We start from the raw sequence: 24,366 nt of genomic DNA on the forward strand, positions 1-24,366 counted from the left end.
TCGAACTTGTCATTTGTCTTTTAAAACCCGATTTTGGCTTATAAATGGAAAAAGTGAAAATAAAACTTGTTATTTTCTCCCCAAAACCCGATTTGCATGTTTTTGGGTAAATTGAACTTGTTGTTTGTCTCCCAAAACCCGATTTGCAAGGAAAATGGATTTGTTGAAGATGTCAAAGCGATTTTTTGGGGAGATTTGCTAGAGATGCAAGGCATTTAGGATTCTATCCTATTCTTATGCATTTTCAAACACATTTTTCGCCATTTAGAGTTTATTATTACTGGTTTTTGGAGCTGAATCAGCAAAAACGTGGTTTATCCAATCCACATTTTGGGCGTTTTTTACTCCATGAACCTGCAATCTCCTAAGGCGTTTTGCCCTCTCCCACCTAGGCGTGGAGTATGGGATAAGTTTCAAGACATTTAATGATCCATTGATGGTGCATTGAATACCACGTTTTTTGCAAAAATGTGATTTCCTTTGGCTGCGTTTTTTACCTTTGGCGTCATTGCCTCTTCAAATACCTTTGGCGTCATTGCTCCAACAAATACCTTAGGCGTTTTGCTTCAATAAACTTGAAATGCACACTTTCATTGGCATTTTGCTCCTCCAAGTTTAAGATTGCTGCCATATTTGGGGCATTTTTACAAAAAAACGTGATAAGGGTTTGATAGTCCGGTTTTGCTTCTTCATCTCAAGAAGTATTGCATTGTTGGAGAAGCATTTTGCATTTTTAATAAAGGTATGTTCTTCCTTTCTTCTCTTCTTTTTATTATTTTCTTGTTTTCTTTATTTTTCGTTATTAGTTGCATTTTTGGCATGTGATGTTCTTCCCCTAAAAATTGGTTTTCGTGAAAGAAATCTTCCCCTTTGAAATGCAATTGTTGAATTGCATTGTTCTTCCTAAAATTCCCTCTTAAACTTGTATTCGGAATTTTTAATCTCGATTACAAGTTCGCTGGAAATTCTTGTTCTTCCCCTACGGTTAAGGAATTTAACTATTTTTGGTTAAAATTCCAAGCTTGAAAAGTGTGAAATACCCTTCCCTTGCAAATTCGGGTTTTAAAAACCGGATTACATGTTGAAAAGTTCTCCTCATTTTCATGAAAATGACTTTCCCGGATATTCCCATTTCTATTCATTCGCGTTCCCCATATCCGTACTTTCCATTTCCATCAATTCCCGCAAGTCAAAATCCCATTTTTCATCCATTTCTCCATTTTCGAATTTACAAGTGTACTTGTATTCGGGTTTTAAAACCCCGATTGCATGTATGTACTTTCCAACTTGTATACTTGCGAAAATTCCCCCAAGATCCGAAATTGGTCAAAGTCAAGATTTTCCCATTTCTACATATCTCCCCTCTTCCTCTCACAAAACCGTGAAATTCAGAGATCAAAATTTTACCCATTTGAAAAAGAAAGAATGATATTTGCAGCTGATTATGATGTGGCCTTAACTCTTTTAAGTCTTCATCATAGCATTCCAAGTTCACAATCAATGTCAGATTTGCCGGCATCGCCAACTCCAAAGAAAATGAAATACAAATATGACAAATACCAGAATGAGGTTGCACCTTCCCAGGTTTCTTCTACTTTGGATTGCATCAGGGACACGGAAATAGGGCACGTGGATATGGCAGAATTCATTCACAGGGTAGAAGATCCACAAGATAACAACTTGCAGTGGCTGTTGGACAGCCATATCCATCATGCATCTTCTTTCCCAGTGGCTGCCCTAGAACCGGAGTTCGTTCTTGCATGCGCCCATCATTTTGACAAAGAGTCAAGAGTCGTCAAAAATGATGACGGTGAAGCTATAATTCGACTTGATGCGGATACAATCGAGAAGGTCTTCAAAATACCTCCTGCACCTGTTTATATGGAAATCACCAAAGAAAGTGCACCAGAGTATTATGTGAAAAGGGAAAAAGATTGCAAGCGACACATCAATAGATGGATCCAAGAGCCTCGTCCTTCCTTCTCCAGATGGGCAAAGTTGTACCGTTGTGATTTCAAGTGGGAGATAGGAGACACCATCACTCTTCTCAGCAGGATGATGGGCCTTGAGCACTCTAATGTCTTTGAGCCATGGATGTATCAATTCATTATGTTCATACGGCAATCGCATCATATTTCCTGGGGTGAAATCATCAGCGATGCTTTGTGCGAACAACTTGCAGCAGTTCCTACCACTATGACCTTTTTCATGAATTCTTATTTGGTATATTTAGCAGCATCACTTAGACACTTCCCAGGTCTTTCTACCAAGGATGATCGCTCGCTTATACCAGTTTGGGAATATTATGACCAGTTGCCATTAAAACCTTGCAGACTGCATTTCAGAAGAGTCCAAGATGCATTCTTTGGATATTTCATGTGTCAGTTTGACGTGGATCTCAGAAACAAAAGAGTATCAGATGAGGCATGGGTCAAGGTGTCTGAGTATGGGTGTTTATTCCTGCAATTTCCCACCTTCACCTATATGAGGATTGGATGCTATGATGGACAGCCATACATGCTTCCAAGATGCCCAACCGATAAGATAATTTTTATGGAGTTGGGAAGACAGATCATGGCTGTTCATACTTTTCAGTCTGCTAGACACAAGGTTGGAATGGGGATCTCTAGCACAAACCCATTGAAAATTGGTCGATACTCCCTTGTCACATCTGTGAAGGCTAAGGCCATGGAGGCTGAATTGCAGGAAATCAAGCTTAAGAAGTTCAAACCTAGAGCTGATTTTGATTATAGAGGTATGAAGGAGAAGATCAAGAAATCCTTTGTGCATGTTCATCGCATTGAAGACATCTGGGTAGATATCCGCACAGAAGTCGAAGTTCTGAAGATGGATCACTGCAGGTTCACTGTTGAGCAAATTGTTGACTTGAACTTGGTGGATATCCCACAAGGGATGATCGATGACGGGCATATACTTGATCCTGAATACATTTCACGAAGGGTTGAGGAAGCTCCACTTCCTTTGATCCAATGGTCACACAAAGAGTGCGTCTCCATCCTTGACAGATTTCAGCCTATCTTGGCCAATACAAAATCAAGGTTGGTAAAGAAGATGATTCTATAGGGCCTCTTGGACGGAAGTCTGAGATTCAGATTGATAACAAGGAGGGTGCTTCATCTTCAAGCACAAGGATCAAGTTACGAGTCAGTCGTGCAGTAGTGCTTCCTCCTGAGGAAACGACTACTCGTGGGAAGGAGAAATCACGGTTCCATGTTCGGGTGATCGATCTGGATAATCCAGAAGAGGGGCAGCAATCTGATGATGCGCCTAGGTCTCCAGTTTCAGACTCACCTCACGAGGTCATTCCTCCAGTTTCCATTGAGACGCCTCTTTCTCCTCCTGACTTGCTCATAGATGAGTCTCCTCAGAATGCAGTTCCCATTTCAGCATACGAGCCTTCTCCTGATCAACAACGAGAAAGTGTGTTGGAAGTTGTTGAAGATAATCCCACTTGCATTCAGTTATCAGAAATTGATACTTCCACTTCTGGTTTTGAAGATTTTATGAGGCAATCTTCATGCCCATTGGTAACTGAGCAAACCGTGGTCGCTATTCAAACAGATATTCTTCCCAGGGTAACCACGGTAATTCAAATAGAAACTGCTTCTCCTTTGCCTACGGCTGCTACTGGAAGTGAGTTGATGACTTTGCCTCCATGGCTTAGTTCTTTCACCCCGAAAAGAAAGAAGCAGGAGATCTCACCTGATGCCTTTGACTACCAGCAACTCAAACAGTCCAGATCAAAAGTTGCTAAGAAGGCAAAAACTATCTCTAGGGTAACTGTTGATAGCAACAAGATGAAAGTAGCTGAAATTGTGGAACCTATTGCAGATAAACCACTTGATGAAATGTCAGCTGCTGATTATAAAGTTACAAGGGTAGAATTGGGCAAGCAAACACATGAGGTCATTAAACATGATGCTCAGTTTTCTGTTGCTTCACTAGTGCAAAGGTGTGACGACCTTCTTGCAAAGAAAGACAAGCTACAAGAAGAAAACCGACAGCTCATGGCAGCCATTCATAAAATCACAAAACCTGCTGCTGAAGGGAGTAACTCCATAGGTTCTTCTGGTTCCCAAGAATCAATTCGTGGAGTAGAAAGGGCTGCTCAGAAAGTACAAGCACTAGATTCCTGGGTTGATCAGCTCCATGATCAATGTATTCAAGTGGTAAAAGACATTTTTCAAATAATGTCTAAGTTGGAAACCATTGAGGAAAAACTAGATCAGACTTCTAACACTTTCAAAAAGAATCTGGAAAGTGTTGAGAAAAGTCTGGCAATCTGGCGTACCATGCCCCAACAACAGCTGAGTATTTTGCAGGAACACGCCATCATCTCTTCCAGGGTCATGTACTTGGAATTTGAGCAACTCATGGAAAACAAAACCCTTGTTCTTAAATCCCTCATTGAGGAGATCAGTGATGTAAGGAGATTCCGGGATGAAGTCTATCGAGGTATTGTCTCACATTGTGTAAGGGCCTCTTGCAATATAGTAAGTCAGGATGGAGAGCTGATTCCAGAAGAAGAAGTTCTTGCTGATTTAAAAATGAGGATTCATAATGAATGGAGGAGCCAACAATTCTCGGCAGCTTCAATTCAAGCATTGATGAAACACCAAGCCTTTTTGCATGAGATCCAGTCTATCCTGGATAAAGACAATTCTGCGCTCCTCCGCTGTTACGACAGTATTGTGAAGACTATGGTTGTTGCTAAGAACACCCATGAACCAAATCCCAAGGAACTACAAGTGAGCATCAGAAAGTTTCAAGGATTCGTGTCTTCACAAAAGGCAACTTAAGTGTTTTTCAACACTTAGTTGAATTTTCCCTCTTTTGTAATCATTAGTTGTAATTTCGTTTTGACAAGTTACATGTAAATGTAATTTTTGTAAAATACAAGTTACACATTACTTGTACTTTTGTAATTACATGTAAGGCAACTACAAGTTGTGTCCGATTAGGATTGTAGTAGGAATAAATCTTAGTTAGTTAGAATAACTCTTAGTTAATTAATGAAGTCTCAGTTATTTATTGAATGAGTCTTGGTGGTTGAGAGAATCTCTCAAGTTAGTTAGGATCCTCCCACCTTTTACTCAAGGCTCCTCTTCTATAAATACTTGAGAGGTCCATTGTAAATATATCTTTTGGAAAGCAAGCAAAAACTCTGCCAAATTTACAGCAAGAAGTCTTTGAGCTTATGTATGTGAATTGAAGGTTTTGAAGAATAAGAAAGAAGGATTACTCAAGTTTTAAGTCTTTGAGCTACATGTTTGAGTTTGAATCTTTTTATATCTTCTATGCAAAGTGTTTCTAAAGGAGCTTAGTCCAATCTGATTTGAAGTCTTTGAGCTGCAAGTAGAGAAGATTAATTAAAATAGGAAAATCTCTAGAAGGAGCAGCAAGTCTTTGAGCTTGCGTTTATTCTTGAGGAAAATTACTGTTCGATAAGAAATAGCAGCAAGTCTTTGAGCTTGCATTAGTTCTTGTCTTTGTGTTAAAAGAATAGATTATTCCAGTCTTTGAGTTGTTATCTTTTATTCATTGTAAAAATTTAATATAGCAAAGGGTAGATAGGACTTCCAATAGTCAAGTCTTTGAGCTTGATATTGCTGTCCCGTCTCGAAGGAAGTGACGGAAGTCTTTGCGCTTTCAGGAAACTTCATTTCCTTTCTCTCATTTCACTTGAAAGTAGTTACTGTTGTTCATATTCAATCGCTATCTTTTTGTGTGAAGAGAAAAGGATATTGTCTTTCTTGAAGAAAGAAGAAAGATTGTTGTCCCATCCCATTTTATTTTCCAAGTTGTAGTTAGATAGGGGGAGCCTTCCCTTAATTAGGAGAGTTTTTACTCGTGTGCTGTGATTGAAACCACAATTTTGTATATTTCCCCAAGTGTACAAAATTTTCAACCAACAAAGGTGATTTTCGGACCATATAACAAATTTTGCGAACTTTTAAAAAAAAAACTTCGGACCTAAAGCCACTTTTGCAACTTCGATAAATTCTCCAATTTACCCCCCAGGGTCTGAAATTGGGAGACTTAAGTGATATTCGGTCCTAAACCATCCTTTTGCAACATTTAAAAAGCATTTCACATTTTCTAACTTTCGCCCCATGGTCCGAAAATGGGCGTTTAAGTGAATTTCGGACCTAAACCCACCTTTTGCAACATTTAAAAAGCATTTCACATTTTCTAATTTTCACCCCATGGTCCGAAAATGGGCATTTAAGCGAATTTGAAATTTTCACCCCAGGGTTCGAAATTCAGCCCCCTGGGCGATTTTAGCAACTTTTAACCTTGTGAAATTTTTACCTTTTGGCCTCTGTGTCCGAAATTCGGCCCATAAGGCAATTTTGGGAACTTAAGTAAAATTTCGGACTCCAGACCAGTTTTCGCTAGACTCTACAAATTTGGATTTCGGAGGCTTCGGAATTCTAAGGGATATGGTCAAGTTTCGCAGCCTCGGCATTTTGGCCAAGAAATTCGCTCCTTCACCAGTAGGCGAAAATCATCATTTACTCAAATCCCACAAACATCGCGGAGACAAACCTCATGCAATCTAATTCGTAGCTCCTGTGCGAAAAATGGCAACTTTGGGTCCTCGTGCGACCTTTAGAGGCACTGCCCTTGCTTGGCGGGCCTCGCCAATTTCCATCGCCTTACGCCTATCCAAGGCGATTTTCAAAATTTCGAACAAACTCTTGGCATTCGTGCCCGAGGGCTAGACTAGCCAGATGGATTCATTGGCTCCTTTCTTTGACATCATCACTTTACGGACCAGTCGCAGACTCGCTCGAAAAGACGCGAGACACTCCGCGCGAAACTCAACAGGGCGAGGACGAAAGGCTAAAAAAAAAACAGGAAGGGGGACCCTGTCGGCGACAGAGAGCGTGTGCAACACACAACAACTCCCAAAACCCTTGCCACGTTTTGAAAAACGTTATTTGCAGCAAATCGTGGCACCGAATGCAAGTAAAATGGCGCAAGAAGGGGTCAAATATTCTTTAAACTTCAACGCCTTACCTCAGCAAGCAAAAACGACTTAGGATGTTGGAGATTCGTGGCAACTTGGGAGAGAAAATCGCAGTTTTGGCAAAAACGTGTTTGCATATTTAACACCAAAAAACCAGCAATTCGAAACCCTAGAATGACGTGATATGTGTTGGCAAATGCATGAGAATAGGGGAAGAATCCTAAACGCCTTGCATCTCCAACAAATCTCCACAAAAATTGCTTTGAAATCTTCAACAAATCCATTTTTCTTGGCTGGTCGAGTTTTGGAGAAAGATGAACAAGTTCGAAATTGCATGCAAAATAGAAAATCGGGTTTTATTTCCCATATAACAAGTTTTAATTGTCACTTTTCTCTCAACAAGACAAAATCGGGTTTTGAAAATGAAATAACAAGTTCAAAATTCCCCAAAATGCTCTTTATAGAGAAAATCGGGTTTTTTGGGCAAAATAGCAAGTTTTAAATGTCACTTTATTTCATTTTTAGGCAAAATTGGGTTTTGGAGAGAGATGTGCAAGTTACATTTTACTTGTAAATGAAAAATAAAATCCCTACAACAAGTTTTAATAACTTGCACTTATGTAATAGAGGTTAAAAATCCCTATTACAAGCAAAAGACATTAAAATAGGGGTTTTTCAAAAGAATTACAAGTAAACTTGTAACTTATCCAAAAAAATCCCTATTATAACTTAAACAACCAAAAAGCAACAAGGGGGAAATAAAAAGCAAATTACAAGTTCTTATTTTTCAATAAGTGCACTTGTAATTAGCCAAAAATTTCCCTACAAAGACCAAAACAAAGGAAAATCATTAAAACTTGCAATTCAAGGAAAATTTCCCACTTGCAGTCAGGGAGAAAAAACCTGAAATTGAAGGAAAGACATAGCAAACGAACCCAGAATGCGACTAAATTCGAAACGCAATTCGAGGATGGACTGAGGCTTAAGCCAGTCCAAGGATTAGGTGAAATTCCGCCTCGGGAAGCATGCCATAGAGTAAAATTTTCATTTTTGATAAAAATTTCATGTAATGGTCCTTCATTTTTGAAAACAAAAATGAGGACAACACTCATATGTGCCATAAGTGAAATTAAGAAACTTAAGAAGGAAAGTTTGAAACAAAAATTGCAGCTTGAAGAGGACAATGAATTTAAGGCAAAATTGTCACAAAGTTTTGAAGAATTTGGAAAGATAATCATGAAACGAAAAATTCAAATCAAAAAAGGGAAAAGGATTGAAGAGGAGGTAAGTATTCAATTGAAGAAAAAAAAATATTGTGAGAGGTTAGAGTCCAAAATTGTTTCCTTGAAAAAGGATCTAGAAAAAACAACCTCGAAGTTAAACATAAGTTTCAAGTTAGGGAAGAGTAGCGAGAGCTTAGATGATATTGTCAATGGACGTAGGTCACCAATTATTAAGATAGGTCTTTGTTACGAAGAAAACCAAAAGGTTACTAAGAAAGGTCTCGATACCAAAGAGCCATCACAAAAGGCATATTAGGAAAAGTCAAAAAGCTATGTTGTTTCTCTCAAAAGTCCTATTAAAAAATGAGTGTAGCAAGAAGGATAATCATGTGCCATAGAAATTAAGCATTCCTCCAAAAGGTAACAATGACAAATTCGGAAAGTACTTCCCTCCAAGGCAGCACACATGACGAAGTTTCAAATTTGTTTCTTTGGTTATTTCTTTTTTTTGTAATCACTTTGATCATAAATCAATAGATTGTATGATGCATATGAGAAATTCTGATTGGAACAAGAATAGAAGTTTTGTGGGTTTTGAAGGAGGAACTATAACTCATTTGCCCCTTGAATTGTAATGTTATATGCTATAAGTGCAACAATTTTGGACATACAACATGCGTTCGCAAAAGTAGTTTTGTGGAACCATGTAGACAATATAAGGAGGATGATACAATTGACAAACAAAAGCAAGAAAATACAAAAGTATGGAAAGAAAACAGCAGCAAAGTGTTGATTTTCCTAGGTTTTATTGGATTTTTTTTAATGTATATATCTGATTCAATCTGATACTTGCATTCTTGGAATTCTATGTGTTCTCAAATTGAATAACATTATACTATATATATTCCTTTGGAGAGGCATGTCCTTGAACGGACATGTCTCTCCTTTAACTATAATAATTTAATCAATATTATAATGTTTCATCAATCAATTATTAATTTACAATAATATAATAGATTAATATTGAATATTAAATTTTATATGATTAATAATAATATAATAATATAACATAATAATATATTATTATTAATCAACATATATTATATGTATTCTAAATGATCATTCGACTGAAGCTACAAACATTAACACTCCCTCTTAGCTAGGGAGGATGATCAGACATAATGTGTAGTGATCTCCCATGTCAACACTTATGGCCCTCACCATAGCTACACAAAACATAATTAACACTCCCTCTTAGCTAGGGAAGATAAAATCAATGCAAATGCATTAAGTCTAGATTAATTATGGAATAGAGAAAATATTTTCTCACTATGATATCAAGAAGTATGGTATACACAAGAATATCAAGGCACATGATATTCACCATATCTCAAAAATATCATCTCATGATATTGGGAGTATTTGCATCAACCATATGATGCTCATCACAGGGGAGTATTTGCATCAACCATAGTCTCAAGGTGTGAATTTGCCTCCGTCGGCGATTCTATTCACAAGCTCTTGCGTGGATTGCCTCTTTCGGCGATTCTATCCATAAGCTCTTGTGTGGATTGCCTCAGTCGACGATTCTATCCATGAGCTCTCACGTGGATTGCCTTAGTCGGCGATTCTATCCACAAGCTCTTATTTGGATTGCCTCAATCGGCGATTCTATCCATGAGCTCTCACGTGGATTGCCTCAGTCGGCGATTCTATCCACAAGCTCTTACGTGGATTGCCTCAGTCAGCGATTCTATCCACGAGCTCTCATATGGATTGCCTCTGTCGGTGATTCTATCCACAAGCTCAAGTTATTGTAAGATCGTCACCTTCCAATAACCTCAAAAATACAAGTGGAAATCATTTGGAAGTCGTCACTTCCTTATGATTTACACAGGGCCCATAAGGCATTAAATGATTTCATTAGTATAATAATCAATTGAATCAAGTTTTACCTCATAAGTGTTTCACTTTCAATAGTGAAAATCCCTCTCAATCACTATGATCGAAATTGTCACAAGTTGACTGAACCATCTGCTCCCTCTGAAGCTCAAGTTCTTGTATCAACCTTTTGTCCTCTTTTGAAATGTCAGACTCCCTCTGCATCTAGTCTCAATCATCAATTCGTTTATAAGCATCAATTTATTTCTCCCTTTAATTCAATTTTATTGTGCTTTCGTCCTGAAGCTATGTCAGAGAGAGATTACAAATAGCTCATAAACTAAATTATCTGGAACAGAAATACTAATGATAGAAGCATACAAGATTTTACTAGCCAATATTATAGCATAAATTACAAACTCAATAATTCATGTGCCTTAATAAAACATGGAATATTTATCTTAAGTTTAAAACATTTCCTTTCATAAGGTGAGCCCATATAAGAAATATCACGCATGAATCATCTCTCATCATAATTCCCTTTGAATGATGTAGAACATCAACACTTTCATTATGATCTGCCACACACAGTCATTCATAACTTTTGCAATTTATCAAATTTATCCAATCTCTTCGGTGAGATGTTAGAAAATCTAATTACAAACATTTCCTCCAAGTTATAGCTAGATCCAACGGTTAAAACAAAAGTTATGACATTTTTCCCAAAACTGCTAACCCTAGGTAGGGTTTCAAGTGACTTGCACCAAAGTCGTCATATCTTGCACAAAACTGAATCAAATTTGATGAGATAAACATATTTGAAAATTAGAAACACAGATCTTTCCATCCATATATTATAGTCCTCATTTTGAGGCCAAGGGCCGTACAATGGCATATTTCAAACTGAAAATTCTAGAAAAAACTGAATTCTCCAACCCTCTCCAACCTCCAAATTAAACTTCACAGGCCTGAGCTCTGATACCATGTTGATTTTCCCAGGTTTTATTGGATGTATTTTAATGTATATATCTGATTCAATCTGATACTTGCTTTCTTGGAATTCTATGTGTTCTCAAAATGAATAACATTATACTATATATATTCCTTTGGAGAGGCATGTCCTTGAACGGACATGTCTCTCCTTTAACTATAATAATTTAATCAATATTATAATGTTTCATCAATCAATTATTAATTTAGAATAATATAATAGATTAATATTGAATATTAAATTTTATATGATTAATAATAATATAATAATATAACATAATAATATATTATTATTAATCAGCATATATTATATGTATTCTAAATGATCATTCGACTGAAGCTACAAACATTAACACAGAGAAAATAAAAAGTAGAAGTCCATGCTAGTACAAACAACCTTTCGTGCTCAAAATGGGGGTATTCAAAGAGTGGAATTCTATGATAATACAAGGAAAAATATTCATTGAACCTATTCTTAAGAACAAGTAGTTAGTTATTCACCATAAGTGTTAGGACAAAGATATTTTGGAGTATAAGCAATGACATAGAAGGTTATAAGGCTGATATGTTTATATGGTAGCGATGAAAAATCACTATGTTGTTATGCTCATATTAAAGACCAACGGTCTGATCAATTAGACTTCCATGATAAGCAATGATAGCAGTCGACTTTGTGAAGATCAGTAGGGCAGTGATCTTATTGAGGAATGATTTACACGGAGTTTGGAAAGAAAAGATAATACAAGTATGAAAGAATATGATCGACTTCTTTATTAATCCATAATGCTGGGCAATGATCGAGCAGTTTGAATCAACAATATGAAGACTATGCAGCAATTGAAATAATTAACAATCTACCCGACTGAAGAAAATATGGTGAAGCATCAACTGCAAAGAAGCAGTGACTCTTAGACGTTAGCGATCCACCAAGTGATTCTCCTTGTGGCAAATGATAACAGCGATTTTTCAAATATTAATATAAATGTTATTATTAAGAACAGCGATCTGTACAATTCAAAGCCAGCGATTATAAAGAAGAGCGATTAATATTACAAGCAGAGAATTCCTTATGAGGGTCAGCGATGAATATAGGAGGATTAGTTTCCATCAACGATCAAGGCTATATTGTAGATAGCACACAAGAGTGCCATGTCACTCTATTCAATGACTATTAAGGAGATGCGACTTCTTATTACATTTGGTCGGTTTAAAGAATAAAGGAACTACTGTGATTCAATGATAATGAACAGCGACTAGTTTAAGAATGGCGACTTCATAGTAATTAAATATGCAGCGATATATGAAGAAATACATAATGCAGCGACTTTACATAAGATAGAAATTTAGATCTGTTAGTAATAGCGGCAAGGAAGTTTTTTTAATATATAAGGAAAGCACACTACTTATATGCCAACTACGTATATGTTTCACATGATTTCTTCATTTGCCGACTTTCAAATTGTTTTGGGTTGATGGACTTTAATCCCCATATTGAATTTTATAGATGTCTCTTTGAGCCATTGTAGTCTTTATTGCATAGAGGCTTCCATCCAATGCAAAATCGTTAATAATCAACAATCGATAAGACAGAAGACAGTGGTTTCTAATAGTCGATCAGAAGAATGTTTTAAAGTGTACAGATTATCCTAGATAGGAATATGATTTTCTTTCTTCATCGTCAGTATGCTGATTGGCCAGAACGTGGAGTGCCTCAATCCTCGAACTTGAAGATCTTATGTAAAACTGTTCATCCATAATCTTGAGCAATCTGTAGAGAATATCAAACAAATATTATTTTCCTATGAAGAATAGAGTTTATACAGGCAGCGATATTAATTAAAATTAGACTAAGTAAAAAGAGGACAGGTTAGCAAGAATAATTGCCACATCATTCATTGATAAAGAAAAGTCAACATTTGCAAGGATACGATTAGTAAGGATGTGATTATTAGAAGACAGTGATCATGATTAAAACGGCAGAAAATAATGGACAATGAGAAGACAGCGATTTCATTATAAAATAATAAAATATGCAGCATTTTATGAAAATAAGAGTAATTGGATTATGATAAATAATATGCAGCAAAGATTACTTAAAAGAAACATGTCTTAGTCATTTGTGAAGTGTTATGAAGTGCGATTTGAAAGAACATAAGTTTCTTAATAGTGTGTAAAGCTTGTAAAGCAAAAAGGTGCGATTATGGTTAAAATAAAGGTATGATTAAAAATTAATTTAAGAAAAAAAGAGACAACCATTTAATGGCTGTTGAAAAGACAGTGTGAAGGATATAAAAAATATTAAAATCATTGTTTTGACGCGTGTAAGGAGATAAAGAGAGCTGTGTGTAAGCATTGAAGATTACCATCATATACACCAAAGAGATCGAGGAGAATTACAGATTCATGAAGGATATATATAAGAAGTGAGTGTGAGCGTGTATGTGAATATAAGTAGCGTTGAGTATGAAATAAAAATTTTCTCTGAGAAAAGAGTGAGTATATGGAATAGAAAGAATATCTTAAAAGGTGTGTGTAGAGCATGGAATAAAAAGGAAGATCTTTGAGATGTAAGTGCACAGTTTAGATCAGATGCATATGAAGATTTTTGAACACTTCATGACAGAGATAAAGCAGGATTTGAAGCAGCATCATAAAGTATATTGAAGCAAAGGTTGTGAGAATTAGTATGGAAGATTTACAAGTCTTATGAAGATTGTAATCAGTTCTGTGACATGTTCGTTGTCATAATAATAGCAGATTGGAGAAAGAAATATACTCAGATTTGTGAAGACATTCATTGTTAAAGCAACATTGTCAAGGTGGCAAATCAGATTTATGTGAAGTGGGTTGGTGCTCATGAATTCTGAAGTGGGAGTTGGTGCTCACAAAATTCAGAAGTGGGAGTTGGTGCTCACAAAATCAGATTGGGGAGTTGGTGCTTCCAGTGGGTTGGTGCTCACAAACAAACATATGGGTTGGTGCCTACGAAACATTGTAAAAGAAGAAATATTAAATCATTATTTTGCCGTGGTTTTCTCCCGTAAGGGTTTCCACGTATATAACCTTGTGTTCTAGTTGTGTTCATATTAGTTAGATCACATATGAATGTTGATATGCAATGAATATGTTAATAAGATAAGCTATATACTTGTGATTGAAGTTGAAAAAGTTTAAATTGATTGTTATACTGATTCACCCCCCCCTCTTAGTATAACCGTGTTCTCTTCAGTGTTCACATTATTATTTAGATTAGATATAAAGTTGTTGACAAACAACTTTGTATTATTATTAGACTATTATATTGTTAGTATGGTTGTTGTACGAGAGATTATAGGGGAGTTGTTAGAACAAGTTGTATAGTTAGGGAGAGGTTCCCCATAATGTAGGAAATAAAAATCCTATATATATGTAAGTGTATTTGAATGAAAGTACGAAGAAGTCCATATTATTTGTTGATTATTTTGCTTCATTTATTTCAGCGCATATTTTTAATATGGTATCAGAGCGAGGTTATTCTCTTGGCCTATCATTTAGTAATTAGATAAGTATAAGGGAATGTTGGCATTTTGGATGTCTTGAATCTCGTAGTAATTAGGTGTTGTAGAGTGAGGCTTGTTAAAGAGTTGAAGAAAAGTTGAGTGTAAAGGTTGTGATCATGTAGATAAAAAATCACTACCCGTTGTGATGGTAATCAACGCAGTTCCCATCACCGCATAGTTCTGACATCGATCTATAACCGATTTGCCTTGGTCGACATAGGAGGTGAATTGCTTAAGGGGCCTAATTGCGTTGCCACAGCTGCATTGAGCCCACTCTCAGTTTGCTAGCGGGTCAAGACTATCTCGACAATCTCAGTATCTACATTCGGATATAGCGGAGGGCATTATGAATCTTGAGGCATCGGGTTTGTTTATTGCTAGTGTTCTTTAATATTTCGAGCAACTTTATCTTCGTTGCGTACTTGATGCAACTGGTGCAATTCAATCACCATTGAAGGTGTTTTATATTGTGGTGAAGGTGGTCGATGTTTTATTTTGCTACCGACGGATTTCTTTGGACATTTGCAAATTGTAGATCGGTTCTTTCCTAGCCTATGGTGTATGTGTCTACCAACTCATGTGAGTTGCGTAGTGGAAGCGTGGTGGATCTTATTGCCAGTGCTAGGATTGGTGCGATGTGGAGGAATAGTACCGTGGTGGATCTTGTTGGTGGAAGCTGTGTTTGAAAGAGTTAATGTGATTTCGCCTTCTGTTAGGACTGGTGCAATGTGGAGGAGCAATACCGTTGATTGCATTTAGTGGTAGGTGTTTGCATGCAGTTTGCAGCCCTATCAAGCACAAAGAAGGAAGATAGAATTTATAGTTTTGGATCTAGTCGCTAGTAATCGAGTTGTTCTATAGCCTACAATCTCTTGTTCATGATACAATTACTATAGTGCAAACAATGTCTGCATTACGCATCGAACTCACCAAGGTTTGATCTAGATCTTCATATATTTGATTCATTAGGTCCATTCTTTAATTTGGAGAATGATTGCGAATAGCACAAGAGGGTTGTCAATTCTTCACACATTGTGGTCTTGATAGTCATGGCAGAAATGTCTAGAATTGGTCTATTGGAGTATTGGTTTAGCAACAAACTAGTTGCTTCATCATCACATAGGTGTCAAATTTTCTTTCTAAAGTCTTGTCTTATATTCAGTGTAATGATACTAGAAGTCAAAGTGTTATTATAGAGATTGTATGTTGTCAAATTTATAATAGTGTTTTTTTCAATCAAGTCAAAATTCAAAAATGACAAAGAAGTATATAATTGTCTTAATTGTAAATGGATGCATTATCGCTTGTGCATGACATCCACATTGAGGGGGGACACTTTAAAACTGATCCTCAAAGTCAAATTTGCTAATTAAGTAGTAAAACAAATGGAGGATGGAGGCATTAGAGGTTGGAGGACAATCAATGTCCTCTCGTCAGTCACCAATGATGGGGCCGCTTATCAACTTTGGTGGCATTTCCTTTTCTATTTTTTTCAATATGGTGTGTGAATGCTGAAAAATGATTATATTAGAGAGCAGATGATTGTAGAGGTCCTTTGACTGTGGTGATCATGTGCAACAAGATCTATATACCAAGATCCGGATAATAGTATGGGGCCTATTCTGATTTGCTTTCAGTGTTCTTGCTTGTGTGAGTAAGTGGAAATTTCACACTGTGGGTGGGAATAATAACCAATCTTCCATTCCCATTTCGTGCCAAATTGACTAAAGTCAAGGGTAGATTCCAGTGGCAGTGGCGGTTGTCTATGCTGTTCGAGATCGAGTGGCAGTGATTGATAACAATGAGTACAATTAAGAACATTGTGTTCTTATAGAATGTAATGTGAAAGGTTTTCTAGTATAGGTTTTTCAGATTTGTAATATGTGTGTTGCTTTCTATATAACTTCCTTGATGTAAAAGCATAGTGCGAACAAAAGGACCAGAGTAAGTTAGCTCATGGATCTTGAAAGGGTTTGTGGGAGGATCTAGAAAACCACACGAGGTGGACAGTTGATGGGTTCCCGTTCATGTCCAGGTTTGTGGTAAGCTTGTGTGAAAACTATGAAAGGTTGATGGGAGATGCCTTTCATTTTGAATCAAGATCATGACCCACAAGAGTTGGGATTATTGCAGATGAAGGTGAGTTTTTACCATGTTCACACTAAGGGGGGGAATGCTGGAAATTAATGCTCACATTAGTATTTAGATTAGAAATAAAGTTGTTGACAAACAAATTTGTATTATTACTAGACTATTATATTGTTAGGATGGTTTGTTGTACGAGAGATTATAGGGAAGTGAGTTTTTAGAACAACTCGTATAGTTAGGGAGAGATTTCCTATAATATATGAAATCAAAATCCTATATATGTGTAAATTTATTTGAATGAACGTATGAAGAAGCCTATATTATTTGTTGTTGATTATTTTAGCTTCATTTATCTTAGCCCATATTTTTAATAATCCCATAATATTGAGTCCCCCTTTTTGGCCAAAGTGGGACATTGAAATCAATATTTTTAACTAAATCTTCATTTTGTGACACTTATAGCAGCTAAACCATTAAAAATTTGGAGATGGGGCGAATTAGTGATTTATGAGATTTTGTGTAGATTCTAAATATATTTTTTAATAAATTTTTTAGAAAATTTTTGTGAATATTTTAATATAAGTTTTAATAACTTAATTTTCATAGTAAACAACATTATTAAAGCGATGATTGTGTCGTACACAACTTTTGTAATATGAATGATAAAATTATAATTTTGAAAATATAGATTTGTAACTATTAGAGAACAAAATGAATATAATATTTACACATCCTCTATTCAATACATTCTGTAAATATATAGGCAGAAATTTGGTGAATTGTGTGCCTCAAAAGTTCAACAAATAATAAACAATATCCTAAGTAGTTCTAACAAACAAAATATGTTTACAAGAAGACAAAAACAAATAAAACTAACTATTTATCTGGAGTAAATGATGGAATACCCAACATTCCCCCCTTAATACATCATTTCTTTAAAGTAATAACAAGAGAATCCTGTAAAATTTCAAATTTCACACGTGCAAGAGGCTTGGTGAAGATATCAACACATTGTTCCTGTGTAGAGGAGAATTGAAGTTGAATGTTGTTTTGTTGAACATGTTCTCGGATGAAGTGACAATCAACTTCAATATGCTTGGTTCGTTCATCAAACACCGGATTACGAACAAGCTTGAGAACACTCTGTTTGTCACAATAGAGAATTGTAGGTTGATTTTGAGGTACCCCCAATCCTTTTAATACGCGAGTAGCCAAACTACTTCACAAACTGGTGCACTTGCTGCACGATATTCTACTTTTGTTGAGGAACAAGCAATTGTGGGTTGCTTCTTACTTCCCCATGAAATAGGACCAGAACCTGTTGACGTGTCTGAAATCGCATTGCTGCAAACTCCATACGGCCAACGCAGAATAGAATAGCCGACTGATTATCCTACTCTCTCTTGAGATAAGGAAGTCTCTAATGTTGTTTTCTAAGTTTGATCAAAGGAGACTACCTCAAGGTTTCTTTTGTCAGGTCTTGACTGCGGGATCTCTCAGTGGCTTGATGTGTTTATGCTGGAAACACAAGGGGGACTTACGTTTAACTGGCAACAAGCTAGTCTGCTATGATTCTCGAATTATGCAATAAAGAGCAAAAGGAAAGGGTTAGGAGATCTAAAACTAACAACATGGGTATGCGGGTAGACGGATTCCACATAACCAATTCCTGCTTGGCCAGAATGGCTCACAACCTTGCAGGAACGGTGCAATCTTCAAAGGGACTTGGAAGATTTTCAGATTGGAGACGCATGGCTAAGCACCCAATTCTGGCGCAGCTCAGACGGACACCTGCAATTGAACTAAGCACAATCGAAGGCTCAGGTTAACCACACAAAAGGATACACAATCAGTATATCCTCAGTGGTATGAGCCCGAATCTATCAAATACCTGCACACCCAAAATAGAAAGATCTATCTAAAATGCTGAAAGAAACCATGCAAACAGGATGAAAACAAGACAATAAACACCAAATCAATGTTCATATATTGATCTCAACTGCCTATTACAACAATTCCTGTAGCATCTCTATGCTACTGCTAAGATCTAACCTATTCTAACTCTAAAATCTAACTATCTAGCAATTTCTAACAATCTCTCTCTAACAATCTAACCCTTACAAAAGAAAGGCCTCTGCCTTTTATAGATATTACAATTTTGAATCAGAGGCCAGGATGGACTGCATCCAAGGGCCCTAATCTGTCTTCCAGAAGCTGACAGCTTTGACCCATGCTGAATTAATTCTCAGTTATCCAACCAGTCACTATCTCAACTACCTGCCATTATTTGGCTTAAATTCAGGTCTATCCAATCTTCTTGGTGGTTGGGAATAGTTATCCACAAAAATATCTTGCACGGGACCCATAGGCAGTTTACAATAAAGCAATTTCAGCTTTTTAGGAATTGAATTCCTGGAATTAAATCCATCTGTGCACTTTTCGAGAATGCATAGACTGAGTGTTCTTTTGCCTTTTGCCTTCAATTTCGCCAGTGGACTTCATCTATGTTCAACGACACGATTCCCAATGCTCGGTTGCTCTTGCGCTCCTGCATCTTTTCTTTTCCAATCTTCAGCGCCTGGCCTTGAATTGCGATCCTTCCTCGATTTGCGTTTCAGGTCTCTCTCCTGGTTCTTCGATGACGTCCTGCGATCAACCAATTTCACTTGATTAAATTAATTTGAAAAATTAAATAATCTAATTTTAACAAACATTAAATTTAGTTACGACGTCTGGCTTGAGAAGCTCTTTGCGGGATGTATCTTGAAAATGCTTCTCTTTCTCTTCGATTGTGAAATCTGATCCTTGGTCTTTTACCTCTGCGCGATTTTACCTTTCGAGTGTTGGACGTTTTAAATGGGTTCATGGCGCGATTCTGGAGGTTTGGAGAACTTCTGCAAATTTTAAAATCATAACACTCATGCTTTTCTGGTAAATTATGGAGAACGGAGGGCACCTTTTGAAATTTGCAAAAAATTTCGGACCCTTTGGCGTTTTTGCAAATTTGGAGTATTTAAACTTTTTGCGAATTTTCAAAACCTTTCACTTTTGGCTCATGGGTCCGATTTTGAGGACTTAAGGCGAATTTCGGACCTTGCCATCCTTTTGCATATTTCGGAGCTTACATATATTTCGCAAATTTTAAAGGCAAATTCGGACCCAAGGGCCACTTTGCAGCTCTTCACGTTTTTAGTTTTCTCCCCAAGGTCCGAAAATGAGCATCTAAAGTGTATTTTCAGAGCTTTCACGTTTTGGCGAATTCTCATTTTCGGAGCTAAACCACCTTTGCAATATAAGTGAACTTCGGACCCAAACATGCTTACAAAATCGGAGTTTGAAGGCGATTTTACAAATTTCTGAGTTTTCGCGATTTTAAAATGAACCTCGGAGTTTCGGACGCTAAACATCTTTTGGCGATTTTACCTTGATTTCGGACCTAAAAGCGCGTTTGAAAATTTAGCGGTTTTAAAGCGAACTTCGGAGGTAGGGTCCGAAATTGGGCGTTTAAGTGTTTTTCGGGGCTTGAAGCGCTTTCGCCAGTTTTCGGACCTAGTGCGTCCTTTTATATTTCGCGTTTTTAAACCCAGGGGTCCGAAAATGGATATTTCGGGTTTTCGGACCTGAAGCGTCCGTTTTAAAACTACGCGTTTTCTTTATTTTATTCCAAGGGTCCGAAAAGAGGGACTTAAGTGATTTCGGACCTGGAGGCGCTTTTGCAAAATCGCGTTTTTTAACATTTCGCCCCAGGGGTCCGAATTCAGAGGTCTAAAGTGAATTTCGGACCTTGGAACACTTTTGGCAACTGTTAACCTTTTCAACTTCTGGCTTCTGGGTCCGAAAATGAGCATATGGAATATAACATTTAAGTATAAGGTCTTATACTTTAAGTTATATTCCATATATACTTTCAGGATGTTTGAGAGTGGTTTCGGCCCTCCAGGAGTTATATTGCAAATTCTAGTTTTTGGAGGTTTCCTCAGTTTTTCAGAGTTAGCCAAATTTCAGGATCAGGGAATTCCAGACTTAGCCAAATTTCAGGATCAGGGAATTCCAGACTTAGCCAAATTTCAGGATCAGGACAAAAGGCACAAACTGGGGGTCCCTGTCCAAGACGGGGATGGGTGTGCGATTCGCACAACAGAACCCAAGAAGAAAATAAATCTAGAAGTGGATTTCCTATCATCAACTGAACCTGCATAGTCTGCATCTGTGTATCCTGTCAAGAAGAATTGATCATTCCTTTATATTCCAAACCATGATCCATTGTACCATGTATATACCGTAAGACCCTTTTGCTGCTAGCCAATGAGATGTCTTTTGTTCTTGCATGAATCGTGAAAGATAATTAACAACAAAACTAGTATCTAGTCTAGTATGTGTCAGGTAAATCAAACCTCCAATCAATTGACGATAAAGAGGTGCATTCACCCGAGGAGATTGATCAGAGGTAGATAACTGCAAACCTGATTCCATAGGTGTAGACATGGTTTTGGAATCCATCATTCTGAACTTCTCAAGTAGTGTCTTAGTATATTTTCTCTGTGACACAAACATATGGTGATTTGTTTGCCATACCTCTAAGCCGGGACAATAATGCAGTAGCCCGAGATCCATCATATTAAAAGCCTTTTTGAGATCATTCTTGGTTGCTTCAACCAAAGATGTAAATATCTTAATCGACAATAAATCTTTTGGCCGAAATTTTTTTAAAAATCGGGAATCAAGAAAAAATCGGGAAAAAATCGGCAAAATTATCGAACGTTTGAAAATATATAATTTTTTTAAATATTCTAAAAAAACACATGTATACACTAAATTTATAGAACACAATAGCATATTATTGGTTTCCATCATATATAAATCATAGTTTGAGACTTTGAGTCAAATACATACCATATGGCATATAGCAAAATGATATACCAAAAAAACAAGTTCGAGTTCTAAATAGTAAATACTAAATACGATTGAGTCAAATCCATATTGTAGAGTGTAGACCACAAAACAAATCAGTGAAGTCTGAAATTCTGAATACATATTAAGTTCATGGTTTCATATCATTGAAAACTGGAAATCATAGATTGCGTTTGCGACTAAAGCTCAAAAAACTCTTTTGCCGCTGAGTGGGTGCTGAAGTAGATGGTGTTGCAGCTGCTGCAATATCCTCAACCGGTGATGAATCTGCCTCTTCTGGATCAACAAACTCATCTCTCGCCTCCTCACGTTCTACCACCTCTGCCCCCCATTCAGTTGCCTCCCTCTCCATCTCATCTAACTAAGCGTCAGTGATAAATGCATCCACATCAATATCACCAGTAGCACCATCAGGTTCAACAATCCAATCCGCTGTGAATGGATCAATCTCATCAATGTCAAGTGCATCATATGAATTGTTCCCTTGTACCCTCCTTTCATGCAGTCAAAGGTTGTACCGCACATATACAAAGTCATTCAAGCACTTTTGAGTCAACCTATTGCGCTTTTTTGTGTGAATGGCCTCAAAGACACTCCAGTTGCACTCACAACCAGAAGCACTACAAGGCTGAGATAATATGCGAATTGCAAGCTTTTGGAGATTAGGCGTTGTGGCACCATAATCTTCCCACCACAAATCTGCAAGCATACAAATTAGCATTTATAACTCGGTAAAGATTTTTATAAACTTAAAGATTGAAATAAATGGTAAAATAGATTTAAGAGCACATTTGTTTGTACTTGGCAGCAGGGTGTCTCTCTTACGAATACCAATAGGTGAAGAAAACAATGGCCCATCTTCCTTCTTGTACCTCTGCAACTCATCAACAATGATGTCTTGAATATTTTCATCAGGAACCAACCTCTGAATACATGTGTCAAGGCCAAGTTGAACCTCCTCATCTATTTTGAAACTATGGGAGTAAAAGAACTTGGGGTTCAAATAGTAGGCAGCAACATGGATATGTTGGTGGAGTTGTTGGTTCCACCTTTGATCAATTATGCGCCATATGGGTTCATATTTAGTCCTCTCTGACCCATACAAGTGCTGAATTGCCTCTTTGGCCTTATCCATGGCCTCATATAGATACCCTATGGGGCTTTTATCCCCATCCACCATCCGTAGAACCCTCACCAACGGTTCTGACAACTAGACATGACAAATTTAACAAAAATCAGCAATGTGTAATATTAGAAAATTTAAAATATATCATCAATTGAAATTTGAACTTTGAACACTTACATTGATGATCTCCTCCATGAGTTTGGCAAATCTATCATCAAAAATGGCCTTCACGACCTTCTCTGCTTCAGGCTTCCTACAATAAGGGCTTTGCAACCATCTTTCACTCACAAACATCCTCTTCAGGTTGGGCAATGCACGTAATATGCTTTGTAAGTTGAGGAAATTCGTGGCAAAACGTGTGACTCCTGAACGCACAAGATCCTTACCATTAGTGTGTTGTCTCATAAGCTCCAATACCCATGTGTGGTTGTAGATGTACTTTGTGATTTCCCTTCCATCTTCAACCACATTCTTCACCCAACTAAGTTTCCCTATGTCCTCGAGGAGTAAATCAAGGCAATGAGCAGCACAAGGGCTCCAAAATAATGACGGATGCCTAGCCTGTAGAAGTTTACCCGTTGCCACATATGCAGCTGTGTTATTGGTCACAACCCGAACAACATTCTACACTCCCACTTCGATCACCACCTCATCCAACATGTTGCACAAGGTTTCTGCATTCTTCACTTGATCTGAGGCATCAATCGATTTTAAAAATACCACCCGTCCCCTTGAAGCAACTTGAAAGTTTATGAGTGTCCTATTCCTACTATCCGTTCACCCATCAGATAAAATGGTGCAGCCATTCTTTTCCCAATTCCTCCTTTGTTGTTCCACCAGCTGATGTGTGTTTTGGACCTCATCCTGCAATAATGGCCCACTCAACTCATAACGACTTGGGGACTTGAACCCCTTACCAAAAATGGTCAATCCACTGACCATTTGCTCCCAATATGGACTCTCAATAATACTAAACGGAATATTGTTGTAAATCCAAAATCTAGCCACTACCGCTCTTGTTTGCTGATGCACTTCCTTATTCCATGAAGTACCTAACAATCCAGGTTGTGCACCAAGAGTGTTACAAGGAATGAAAAAACCAGATGCATTGCTGCCCACCCCAATATTTTCTGATTCTGTAGAACTGATATTTCTCGTTGGGGCTGCCATTGCTTCTGCTGTCCTCTTTTTTTCTACCTTCTTTTGCTCAAATTCTGAAAGTCTTTCTTTTGCCTCCCTTTGAACCTCTTCAAGACAATTGTCACATACTGTAATATTTTGTCCACTGATTTGTGCAAGGTGAATTTTGAGTCGGTATATGCCACCGGTCATAGTTTTCGTGCAATGGTTACAAATAACCTCTCCTGCCACTGCACCTGGTGTGCCATGTTTCCACATAGGATCCCTCTTTCTACCACCACCTCTACTTGTACCACCTCTAGTTGCAGAAGCCATTGTCTTTTATAAAAATTGGAAAGAAACCTATCAAAAGAGACCAAACATGGATCAATAAATATAAATTGAAGATGAACACAAACTAAAATTGGACAATTTAGCATGGTCACGACTCACAGCCAAAGTACGAAACTACAAAATCCAGATAAATGTCTCATC

General features: G+C 37.3%; 1 protein-coding gene and 1 pseudogene across 1 annotated transcript in view; one reads left to right on the forward strand and one right to left on the reverse strand.

Moving 5' to 3' along the window:
• Nucleotides 1-21,978, reverse strand: part of LOC131856991 (putative glycerol-3-phosphate transporter 4) — a 58,542-nt pseudogene extending 36,564 nt beyond the window's left edge.
• The window catches only part of LOC131030073 (uncharacterized), a 145,056-nt gene that overhangs the window by 104,792 nt on the left and 15,898 nt on the right, over nt 1-24,366 (forward strand). The gene's annotated exons all lie outside the window — the stretch shown is intronic.

The sequence above is a fragment of the Cryptomeria japonica genome, chromosome 7, assembly GCF_030272615.1.
Source record: "Cryptomeria japonica chromosome 7, Sugi_1.0, whole genome shotgun sequence".
Taxonomy (NCBI): domain Eukaryota; kingdom Viridiplantae; phylum Streptophyta; class Pinopsida; order Cupressales; family Cupressaceae; genus Cryptomeria; species Cryptomeria japonica.